General features: G+C 39.6%; 1 pseudogene; it reads left to right on the top strand.

The window, feature by feature from the left end:
* The first annotated feature begins 2,101 nt into the window (after nt 1–2,101).
* On the top strand, nt 2,102–12,493 carry LOC108985613 (annotated as a pseudogene).
* The last annotated feature ends 450 nt before the right edge of the window (nt 12,494–12,943 follow it).

The following is a 12,943-nucleotide window of genomic DNA, read 5'->3' as shown; positions in this document are numbered from 1 at the left end:
TAGTAAGTATGAAATTTTATTTTAATCCTTTAAAAACTGATTAAGTCTATTTTTTTTTTAATGAAAATTAATATATTTTGTTATAATTATGTTAAAAGAATATTAAACTGAAGATGTATTTTACATGTTATTAGTTGTAATTGAGTTCTTTTGTTAGCTGTACATTTTATTTTACAAAAAAAGTGTAAAGCCTAAATAGTCAGGGATTTTAAGTGAATATCAAGGTATTTGAGAACTTATTATATTTTAGGGTTTCTAGAAATTTAGATTTTTAGAAAATAGGTTACTTAGCATTTCAGGTTTAACTATTGAAAAATGTGCTAATTTTAGATATTTATGGAAATTACGTGGCAATCTTATAAGTGACGAGTAATTTTCATTTAGCATTGTTGTGAAGAATTCAGAAAGCTAAAAAATCTAGGTAAGTAGGTTTCCTATGCTAAACTTTGCATAAAAGAAAATGAGTTGAGAGTGGTTTATGAAAATGTGCATGATATGTTTTTGAAAAAAAAAGTGAAAATAACCCTAGTTATTTGTTGTGCAATACTCATGAGATCCATATGAAAGAGAAGAGTATTTTTGTCATGACTAGTGTAGACATGAGCTAATGTTGTTCATTTTGTTTTATGAACTGAGAAAAATGAGCGAATATGAAAATTTGATAATTTTTGTATGCGACGTCAAAATATTTTGAATATGTTTTTCAAGATGTGAAATGATCTGAATTTGTTCAGTACTCTGTTTTGATATGATGTAGCATCTGAAATCCTTGGCACGAATTTCTGATTATGTATCTTATTATAAACTGATTCCGATGTTGCCTCTGTTTTGTCTTTGTGAAGGCCCTGCCACGGGTATAATAGTGGTATACGGCCCCGCCACAGGTATAATGGTAGTTTATAACCCTACTACATGGGCTAAATATGGTATACAGCCCTGTCATGGGTTTATAACCCTACTACGGGAATTAAACATGGTATACGGCCTCACCACGGGTATAATGGTGGTTTATAACCCTACCACGAGGGTTAAACATGGTATATGTCCTGATGTGATGCTCTGATATGATATGAAGATGATATTTCAGATTTTGATATCTCAAAGGATTTTTATTTTCAAATTAAGAATATTTTCAGAAGATTTCGCTATGATATTTTGATAACATGATTTGATTCTGCATTCTAAAAGCAAATATTTTGATTTCGTGATGAATTTTCATTTCTCTTGCACTCTGTCTTTTACAGAGTTTTTGTTTTCTCATTTTGTGACTTGGCCCTCTAGGGTTTACGCCTTATTGTGGCGCCTTTGGGCCCTTTAACGTCGACAGCGTCTGGTGGGGCTTGTTCGGAAGTTATATCTAGTGGTTCTCTAGGTGAGAAGGAAGGTGGGGTTCCTCAGAAGTCTTACATCCAAGCATTGGCTCATCGAAACACTACGACTTTCAAGATGCCGATGCGTTACCTGGTGGATGTGGATGGTGAAGTGGGATTTGTTTCTATAGAGGCTGAGAGGAATAAGGCAGCAAAGGACTTTCATTTTGCCTTAGTTTTCAAATTTTTACGTAGTCGTAGTTTTCAAATTTTTACGTAGTCGGCCTTCTATTGATTCAGTGAGATTGACGATTGTGAAAACTTGGGGTCTAGTTGATATTCCAATGGCCAGTTTTATGGATGAATATCATGTTTTGGTTCATATGGTTGGTGAGTGTGACTTCGCGCATGGGTGGATGAAAGAAGGTTGTGTGATCAATGGTTGTAGTTTTTATATTTTTTGATGGACTAAGGATTTTGATCTGAATGTGAAACCGTCTATGGCGGCACCATGGATATTTTTCCTAGGTTTACCGATGCACTTGTATCGTAGGGATTGTCTTTAGATTCTGGCCAGTCGATTTGGGAGGTATCTAGGAACGGATAACACTACTTTGTCTCTTACTCTTGCAACGGGGGCTTGCGTTTGTGTGGAGATTGATTTGTCGGCTGAATTGTTGCAAGGTTTTCCTATTGTGGTGGCTAACAAAAAAATATGGCAATCAGTGAGGTATGAAAAATTAGGTTTTTATTGCTCTAAGTGTCGCCATCAGGGGCATACAGAAGTGGTGTGCAGAATGGACCAACAAAGAACAGTTCGAAAAAAACAGAAGAAGAGGGACATAGGTAATCAGGGAGGGAATAATTAATGTGTGGCGTGAAAAACGGGTTCAGAAGGCACTGTTGGTGCAACAACTGATGGTGTAACAACAGGCTGCTACAGTCGAGGCCGAGCAAGGCCAAATGTGTATGCTGGAGGGTGTGGCGAAGGTGTAAAATATTGTTTTGTGTCAAAGTACGGCAAAGGGGAGGAATGATGAGACATTACCAGCTGCTGATAATCCTTCGTTGTTGGTGTTGGGGGTGCCTCCGCAGATGGAGGGGGTTAGTCGGAGGGAAGACGGTGTTGATGGAAGGGGTAGTCCGATAGAATTAGGTGAGATTGTAGAGTGTTAAGTCTCCTTTAAAAGTTTAGAACGTCTCTCCTGTAGTTGATTTCTTAAGGTTGGATGGTGGTAATAGATTGGCTTGGGATGAAGGAGGTTCGTCCAAGGCTGTAGAGGACCTATTGGCGCTAGAAGGTGCGGGTTCAGACTATGTAGTGGAGGAGGACCAGATCTCAGACCATGATGAAAATGTTTTGCTTACTCAGTTTGCAAAAGAGAAGGGTTATGGTTCTGAAAGTGAAGCAAGGGGTTCTCGGGGTCACTCGAAGAATAGAGATGGTATGGTATTACGTCATTTTCAGCAGGTGTTACCCCGCCCCTCAAAAATGAATTAATAATTGATAAGGTTCTAGTGTGGAACGTGTGGGGTGTAGGTACGTCAAAGCGTCAGCTTAAAAGTCTGGTTTTGAAGTCAAAAAGTATCGATTGTTTCTATTGTGGAACCATTTGCAGGGGAGGATAAGCTTCCCAGTCTAGGGAATTACTTGGGTTTCAAGAATTTGGGTTCTAATGCTATAATGAGTGGTAAACTATGGTTATTATGGCATGAGGCTTTGAGGGTGGACATTATGGATATGTCGGATCAGTTGCTCACTATTTCTGTTGAAGGTGGTGTGAAGAAAACTTTGTTAACGTTGGTTTATGCCAAATGTAGACATTTGGATAGACGGGATCGATGGAATGCTTTAAGATGCATGGATAGTGAGAGGGCTCTGTGGTTGGTTGTGGGTGATTTCAACATCATCCGTAATGATGGGGAGAGAGTTGGTGGAAATCCAAGTCCTTTAGTGGTGATGGGGGACTTCACAGAATGTCTAGACTGTTGTGGTTTATTCGATCTTCCGGCTAGAGGCCGCAAGATCTCTTGGTGTAATGGCCAACAGGGGTGTGCTAGAAGCTGGGCTCGGCTGGACACACTTATGAATGCTGAATTTTTTAGAGAGTATCCGTTGGCCTATATGGAGTACTTATCTTGAAAATCTTCAGGTCATGCTCTTACGTTGATTTAGGGGCCGAAAGTTGAGCAAAGGTATTGTCCAGCTCCCTTAAGATTTCAGAATATGTGGCAGCAACTTCCTTCTTTTCGTGAGGGAGTGGTTTCGATTTGGAAGGAGCCTATCCTGGAGCTTGGTTTAATTAAGCTTGCTGCAAAGTTAATGAAGCTAAAAGTAATTCTGAAAGGTTGGAATAGGCGTGTCTTTAGGCATGCTAATAATACTATTATTGAGATTGAGGAGAGGATTGAATAGGTAGATTTCCAACATCAATCGGGTTTTGATAAGGAGTTAGAGTTGGAGTTGTTGATTTCGAAAATAGAGCTTAAAATATTTTCATGTTGTGGCTAATGTGTGGAGGCGATGTTCTACTATAGCATCAATGTCTTTGCCTGATGGCGTTGAACTTCGTTCACCAGAAGAAGTGCATCTTGACACTGTGAAGTATTTTGAGCATTTTCTCACTAGGGCAGGCGCAACTCAAATTTCAGATTTATCTTTGTTAGTGAGTTCAGTACTTTCGGTGGATAAGAATGATGAAATTTGTAGACTTTCGATGGAGGTGGAGGTGTGTGAGGCATTGGAATGAATTCCAAAAAACAGTAGTCCAGGTGCTGATGGATTTGGATCGGCCTTTTTTCTTTCATGTTGGGATGTTGTAAAGGAAGATGCTATGGAAGCGACGTGTGATTTTTTTTTTGGGGGAATTCTTTGTCGAGGTATTACTCTTCTTCTTTTATTGTTCTGATTCTGAAAATGCAGGAGCCAAAGAGTTTTGATAAATTTCGTCCGATTAGTTTGTGTTTGGTGGCTTATAAGATTTTTTCAAAGATCTTAGCGAAGAGATTGATGGCGTATCTCCCTCTTATTATTTCTCCCGAGCAGGGGCTTTTATTCCAGGTAGAAGCATTTTTGAGAATATTTCCTTAGTGCAGGAGATGCTTCATTTGATAAATAAGAAATCTTGTGGTGGTAATGTGATGATGAAAATTGATATGGCAAAAGCATATGATATAGTGGACTGGAATTTTTTACTTGATGTTTTGGCGGCGTATGGCTTTACGAAAAAATTCTATGATTTGGTGGAGATGTGAATCAAATCTCCATGGTTTTCAATTTTGATGAATGGGACGTATATGGGGTTTTTTCAGCCGTGAAGGGGTCTTCGTCAAGGTGATCCGTTGCCTCCTTATTTGTTTATTTTAATGGAGGAGATTCTGTCCTGTTTGTTGCACAAATGGTTCAAGGAAGGTGGGATTGGGAGATTTTCTCAGCCCTGTGGTGCACCTTTGATTTCTCATTTGTTGTATGCGGATGATCTACTAATTTTTTTGAATGGGGAGAGGCGAACTCTTAAATGAATTTCCAAGGTGCTGGATGTGTATTCTAGTTGGTTGGGGCAGCTGGTTGACTGTGACAAAGCAGCTATGTTCTTATAAAAAAAATCAGTTTAGCTCGGCGCTCCAACCTTATGAGTTTTATGGGTTTTGAAGAAGGGAGTTTGCCCACATGGTATTTGGGTGCACTAATTGTCTCTAGGAGATTTACGGGCTGTATTTTAGAGCCCGTGGTGATTAAATTTCAGAATAAGGTGGTAGGTTGGAAGTGGTGCTTATTATCACAAGGTGGGCAGCTGATCCTACTTAAACAAGATCTTTCTTGTATGGCGACACATTTGCTAGCGATTTTGGATGTTCCGAAGATGGTGTTGAGTAAGCTGAATTCTATTTTATCAAATTTCTTTTGGGGAGAGTCTAAAAGGAAATGGGTTTCATGGTCACATATGTGTACATCAATGTTTGAGGTGGGGGATAGGCGTTACAAATTTTTCAGATGTTCAAAAAGCCATGCACATGAAATTTACTTGGAGACTTTTATCAACAAATAATTTGTGGGCGAGTTTCTTTAAAGCAAAATATTTGAAAGGTGAGAATGTTTTGGTGTCTGAAGTTAAGAGTGGCGACTCTATGCTTTGGAAATCAATCTCTAAGGTGTTGCCGGAAGTCTTGGAAAATATGTCTATCAAGGTGCAAGTGGGTAATGTTTTATTTTGGTTTGATAAGTGGATGTCTAATGGACCTTTAGCTATTTCTAACTCTATGATCTCTTGCCTGCAGTTGAAAATTAAAGACTGCTGGGTTTATAACGTTTGGCATGAGTGGTTGTTAGAAAGCTTGGTTGGTTGCAATCAGGCAAGGGATATTATTGTTGAAGTTCTGGGTCATCGTTAAGGTAAAGATATGTTAATCTGGCATCCAAATTGTTATGGTAAGTTCTCTTCGTCTTCGTTGTGGGATGTGATTCAGGTGAAGGGGCCTAAGTTGGAAGGAATGTAATGGAATTGGAGTAATCGTTTATCGAAAAAAGCTTCTATCTACATGTGGAAATCGTGGTTTAATTGTCTCCCACTAGATGCTCGTGTTCAATCCATTGGTGTTCCTTTAGTTTAATTCTCGTTGCAATTGTTGTGGTTTGGGTGAGATAGAGGATATTTGGGATCATGTTCTAAGTTCAGGTGATATAGCCAAAGAAATATGGAAGAGGGCGTCGGTGGTGTTAGGCGTAAATTGCAGAGAGTTTACGAGCTGGTGAGGACGGGTTTGCTACTGGTTTCGGTGTGCCAAGAAGTCATCCCAAAAGGGAGTGCTGATTGGGTTGATGTCAGTTTTAAAGCTCTTGGAGATTATGGAAGTGGTTGTGCTTAGCTACGATGGAAGGGAGATGTGATTCAGTGGACAGTGTATGGTTGTCTATTAAAACTTGGATGAGATTGATTTTTGGTAAGCTTCTGAAGGTCGGGGCTGTGTCTTACTTGGACCGTGCTATCCTTAAGGAACTTGAGGTATCGATTCTACTTACATATTTTCGACGTCCTATGCAGATTTCTTGGAAGAAGCCAAGAGAAGGTTGGTTCAAGTTAAATGTTGATAGCTCTTGTAGAGGTAATTCGGGAAGCTGTGGGGGCGGTGTAGTGGTGTGGAATGATAGAGGACAAGTTGTTGTAGCTTTTTCAGCAAAATTTGATTATGGTACAAATAATGAAGTTGAGCTTCGCGCATTATTTCATGGTTTATTATTTTGTAGGGACCTGGATATAAGGAAGTTAGAGATTGAGTGCAACTCGACGTTGGTGGTACAGTGGTTGGAAAACTTTTCTTATATAGTTTGGTATTTATGGGATTTTTGGGAAGAGCTTATTAAGGTTATTCATGACTTCAATTATACGATTACACATCAGTTTAGAGAAGGTAATAAAGTGACGGATGTTTTAGCAAGGAAGGGGGAGGAGGGGACAAATTGTACATTCATGGGTATAGATGATTTGCCCCTTCATTTGAGAGGTTTGATTAGATTGGATTATCTTAGCTTGCCTAGCTTTAGGAAATAGCTTTAGGTTTGGGTGGGGTCGCCTTTGTTGCAGGTGTTTAGTATTTTGTTAGTAAGACTAAGTGGTTTATTGTTTGTTTTGTTAGGTTTTCCTTCGCCATAAGTGAGGGTTATTTTCAATAAAGTTTTGGAGGTGCCGTCCTCCTTGTTTAAAAAAAAATGTTCTGATTCTACATTCTAAAATTAATAATTTTTTTCTATATTCTAAACTCTGTAAATGCTCATGTTTACTAGTATATGTTCTCTGCTTACTAAGTTGTTTGATAACTCACCATTTATCTCCACAAAAGTTTTCAGATAATTTAAATATTTCAACTGAGAATCAAAATTATAGAGCATGGGTGAAATGATTTTATCATAGTGGATTAAGCATAGAAGGTGTCTATGAGTATTAATGATTTTTGTTAAGAAATTTTGTGGTGTTTTGATGACTTGGTATTTTGAGAGTTTGATTATATTGAGGTAATTGGTTTGAAACAATAAATTTTATATCACCTTGAAAATTTGGAGTCTATAAATATATTGTTGGAATGTGAGTTTAAGTGACAGGAAGTAACTCTCCGACCCCATCCTAGACCGGGGTGTTACGGTGCATGTATGGTCTTTAAATATTAGATGACGATAAGGTTGTTGATCACATGCGAGTCATCGGGATTGTATGAGAGCCAGGAGTAATATACAAGGCATTAACTTTGTCGGAGTCGTGACCCGAGCCAGGGGGAGAGTGACCGCAGAAGAAGCGCTGATATTCGAAATGAAGATCGGCATATCTAGAATGATGGGGACCAGAGGCGAGCAAAAGAAGGATCTGATTACTTCCAATAATGATGACCTGACCGTTTCCGCACAAGGAGAAGCAGCTGCCTTGGACAAGGAACTATTGTCCGTTGAGAAAGTATTCTCGAGCAAGGAGGTGCCTCCATGGCAAAAGCAGCTGACGTTGAGGGCCTTTGTGGTGAGCTTCGTGTTAGGGGTTCTCTTCACCTTCATCGTGATGAAGCTCAACCTGACCACTGGGATTATACCATCCCTCAACGTGTCTGCAGGGCTGCTGGGCTTCTTCTTCGTCAAGACTTGGACCAAGTTACTAGAGAAGTTCGGGATGCTGAGGCAGCCTTTCACCAGGCAAGAGAAACCGTTATACAGACCTGCGTTGTTGCCTCCTCCGGCATTGCTTTCAGCGGTGGCTTTGGCAGTTACCTCTTCGGAATGAGTGAAGTTGTTGCCAAACAATCTACAGAGGCTAACAATGCACAAAATATTAAGAATCCAACATTGGGATGGATGATTGGGTTTCTTTTTGTTGTTAGCTTTCTCGGTCTGTTTTCCGTGGTGCCTCTTCGAAAGATTATGATTATAGACTTCAAGTTGATATATCTAAGTGGTACCGCAACTGCCCATCTTATCAACAGCTTCCACACTCCACAGGGTGCCAAGCTAGCAAAGAAACAAGTGAGAGCATTGGGGAAGTTCTTCTCCTTTAGCTTTCTTTGGGGCTTCTTCCAATGGTTTTTTACTGCAGATGATGGCTGTGGATTTGCCAACTTCCCTACATTTGGTCTCAAAGCCTTTGATAACAAGTTTTACTTTGATTTCTCAGCTGCTTATGTTGGCGTTGGAATGATCTGTCCGTATCTGATCAACATATCTCTTCTTGTTGGAGCTGTTCTTTCATGGGGTATTATGTGGCCACTGATAGATGCAAGGAAGGGCTCGTGGTACTCTGTAGAGCTTAGCCCAAGCAGCCTACATTGTAAAGCCCCGGTCCCACAGGGATCGAAGAGTTACTCCCTATAACTGAAAACTCACAATTTATCAATGTATTTATAGACTCTAAAATATAAAGTCATCAGAATACTACAGAATCTCTCAATAAAAATCCGCCACTTCTCAGATATCTTCTATGAGTAAACCACTATGCTTAAATAATCATCTCACCGATGCTCCATAATCCTGATCCTTATCTGGACTATTCAAAATCATCTGAAAAATATATGGAGATAAGGGGTGAGTTATCAACAACTCAGTAAGCAGAGAACATATACTAATGTGTAAATATGAGCATTTACAGAGTTCAGAATGCAGAACAAAAATATTTTCTTTCAGAATGTAGAATCAGAATAATATTTTCAAAATACAACATCAGAACATGTTATCAAAAATATCAGAGCGAGAGTTCGAAAAATATTCATAATCAAAATCCATTTGGCATGGCATAAACTGAAACACCATATCTTATCTTATCATATCAAAACAAATACCATGTTTAACTCCCGTGGTAGGGTTGTGCAAACCCCGGTAGCTAACCGAGCAGAAACAGAATGTGAATCTTCCCCATATTCATTCTCGGAGCCCCGAGTGTGCACATAGGAAAGACCACGCAGAAAACTACTTTGTTTCCAAAGTGGGTGCACCAGAAACAGAAAACTTGGTACCAACCCGACCAGAGGCCACAGTTTTACACCTGTGGTGAGGTCAGAATGGAACAGAAATAGAAACAGAATGTTATGCCAGAGGTTTTCAGAAATCACATCAGATCATATCAGAGTACAAAAAATATTCAGAACTGAATATAATCATAACACAACATAATTTATGCACAAAATTTCATATTCGCTCTTTTTTTCAAAGTTCAAAAACAGAATGTAAAAAATAAGCTCATGTCTACACCAGTCATGACAGAAAATAATTTCTTCTTAAACAGAATCTCATGAGTAATGCAGAACAAATAACTGAGGCAGTCGAAATTTCTTTTCAGCATCAAATATGTATATTTTCCAAAAATAAGCTCAGCTCATTTTATTTTAAATGCAAAGTCTAGCATAGGAACCCCGCTTACCTGAACTTCTTAGCTTTTTCAGAATTCCTCAAAAACGTCAAACAATAATTAATCGTCACCTATAAAATAATAACATAATTCTCATAAATTTCCAATTAATCAAGTATTTCGATATTTAATCCTAAGCTTATAAAATAACCTATTTAATTCCTCAAAACCTAAAATTACAAATCATCACTTTCTAAAATCGCCAATGCTAACTTAATATTATGAGTAAAATATTTAAAAGTCAGACATATTTATTATTGAAAACCAAATATAAAGTTTAATACTAGATAATATAATTATTCCAAAATATTTTTAAAAAACCCATAACAATTTTAAATAGACTAAAACATATCTAAAATGTAAAAATAACATTACACCAATATTGTTTACTATTAAAATAAATCTTTGCTTAAATAACATATTAAAATACTTAAGTGATTTTTTTGTAATCATAATTATATAAGAGTGTACCAATACATAATAAGAATTTTAAAGTACATTAATATAACACTTAGTAAAAGGGTACTAATGTAATTTCCTTCATTTCTTTGAAAACCAATAAAACCTACGGAAAACAAAATAATGTGCATGGTAGGGGCTTGCTCACGAAGGGAAATCAAGCGGCAGCGTGCGATGGCTGGACTGGGTAGGCAGTGGCTACGCGACTGGAGAGCAGGCGTGCGGCAGACATGCTGCCAAGTTGGGTTAAGCACGGGAGTGGGAGAAAATGGAGAGGGAGAGACAGAGAGACCGAGAGGGAGAGTACGCACCATGTGGCGTGCATGAAGGCTTCGGACGGTGGCGCTGGACATCACTGGGAGGTGGAGGACTAATTTCCAGCAGGTGATAGCGGCCCGGGGCAGAGGTGGCAACGGCTGCACGCAGCAACCCTCCTAGTGGTTGGGCAGCCCGTAGAGAAGCCTTATGCAGTGGAGAAAAATGACTCTGTTTTGATGATAAAAAACAGGGGATGACTTCTCGTGGCTGCCAGTTCTTGGCATCGTGTGCATGGTGCAGATACGGTGGCTTACGGTTGCACGAGGGGCTGGGCAATGACTGGTGGCTTCTGCCGTGCAGGGGAAAGACTCGCACTGGGTGGTTTCCGTTCGGCTGAGTGCACACGGCGTTGGCTTTTTTGATGCAGTAATGCCAAGATGCGTCTCGAGCTGGCTCGCTTGCGACAATGGAGCGGTGGTTGAAGACGGTAGTAGCGGCTGGAACTCAGTGGAGGGTTTGATGGAGGTTGAGACGCAGTGCAGGCCTGCTGCGAACGTACGTGCGTGGTGGAGGCGTTGGGCTGATTTTCGATCAGTGGGAAAAAACTGAGGGTGTTGCGGCTTTGTGTTTTGCAGAAAGTATAAATATATATATATAAAGGTGATTGAACGTAGAAAGAAACCCTAGAGCCGTAGGAGACATGTGTGCGGACCAGAAAAGAAAACAAATTGTGCGTGTGCAAAGAGTGGATAAAGAAAACATTAGAGACATGTGTGATCATGCATGCCGTGGGCGAGAGGGAAACTTAAGTGGAAAAAAAAATAGACGGAAAGAAATGAAACGTGAAGAAGTTAACGTGTGAAAAAAATAAAAGAATAAAAAATAAAAATAAAAAGAATAAACTAAAACAAAATAAATAAAAAAGACAAATTGAGCTTCATTGGGTTCGGGTGTTACATACATGGCCTTCAAGGTTATAGGGTGTTCATAGCTATAGCCATGATCCTTGGTGATGGCCTCTATAACTTTTTAAAGGTCCTCAGTCACACTCTATGTGGTTTGTATCACCAACTATCAAACAAAGACCCAGGCACAGTTATTCCCTTATCAGGTCGATCCCCCCCTGAATTGCCTCCATCTTTGTCTTATGATGATCAACGTCGGACAGCGCTATTTCTCAAGGACCAGATTCCAACATGGCTTGTTGTTGCCGGTTATGTCACCATAGCAATCATATCTGTTTTCACACTTCCGCACATCTTTAGCCAGCTCAAGTGGTACTATATTGTGGTAATTTACATAATAGCGCCAACGCTAGCCTTTTGTAATGCTTATGGTTGCGGACTGACAGATTGGTCATTAGCATCCACGTATGGAAAGCTGGCCATAGTTACGATTGGGGCATGGGCAGGGGCCTCTCATGGTGGGGTTCTTGCAGGTTTGGCAGCATGTGGAGTCATGATGAACATTGTATCCACAGCCTCTGATTTGATGCAGGACTTTAAGACAGGCTATATGATGTTGGCTTCACCCAGGTCCATGTTCGTGAGTCAAATTGTTGGAACCGCAATGGGTTGCGTTATTTCTCCTTGTGTCTTTTGGCTCTTCTACAAGGCCTTCAATGATCTTGGAGTTCCTGGTTCACAATACCCGGCGCCTTATGCGCTTGTTTACCGCTATATGTCAATCCTAGGGGTTGAAGGGTTCTCGGCTTTGCCGAAGCATTGCCTCACACTTTGTTATGTTTTCTTTTTTGCAGCCATAGTAATCAACGGGATCAGGGATTTAGTTGGAAAGAAGAAGGCTAGCTTTATTCCACTTCCCATGGCAATGACAATACCCTTTTATCTTGGATCATACTTTGCCATTGACATGTGTGTAGGGAGCTTGATCCTATTTGTGTGGCGGAAGGTAAACAAGGCAAAGGCCGATGCATTTGGACCAGCAGTAGCGTCTGGTTTGATTTGTGGTGATGGGATTTGGACTCTGCCAAGCTCAATACTCACTTTGGCAGGTGTTCATCCACCCATTTGCATGAAGTTTTTGTCTAGGGGAACGAATGCAAAGGTGGATGCTTTCTTAGGTTCTTGACTACATTGTATTTCCTTGTTCAGCAGTTCTTCAAACTTCAGCCGTGCCTCGCTCGTGAGTGTAGCCGAGGCCTTTAACTGAATATGTATTTCCGTATTAAGATTTGATCCACATCTTTTCTATATATTAGAAAAAAAAGGCATTAACTTTGTCGTATCCATTTTCTAACATTCACAAGGACTAGTACTTACTATGTAACGCCCCGTTTCCACAGGGATCGAAGAGTTATTTTCTATAACTTAAAACTCACAATTTATCAATATATTTATAGACTCCAAAATATAACGTTATTAGAATACTACAAAATCTCTTAATAAAATCCGTCACTTCTCATAAATCTTCTATGACTAATCCATTATACTTAAATAATCATCTCACCGATACTCCATAATCCCGATCCTTAGCTGGACTATTCAAAAATCATCTGAAAAATAATTGGAGATAATGGGT

The sequence above is a fragment of the Juglans regia genome, chromosome 6 (assembly GCF_001411555.2).
Source record: "Juglans regia cultivar Chandler chromosome 6, Walnut 2.0, whole genome shotgun sequence".
Taxonomy (NCBI): domain Eukaryota; kingdom Viridiplantae; phylum Streptophyta; class Magnoliopsida; order Fagales; family Juglandaceae; genus Juglans; species Juglans regia.
Note: the sequence above shows the minus strand (reverse complement) of the source record. Positions and strands in the feature narration are given on the sequence as shown.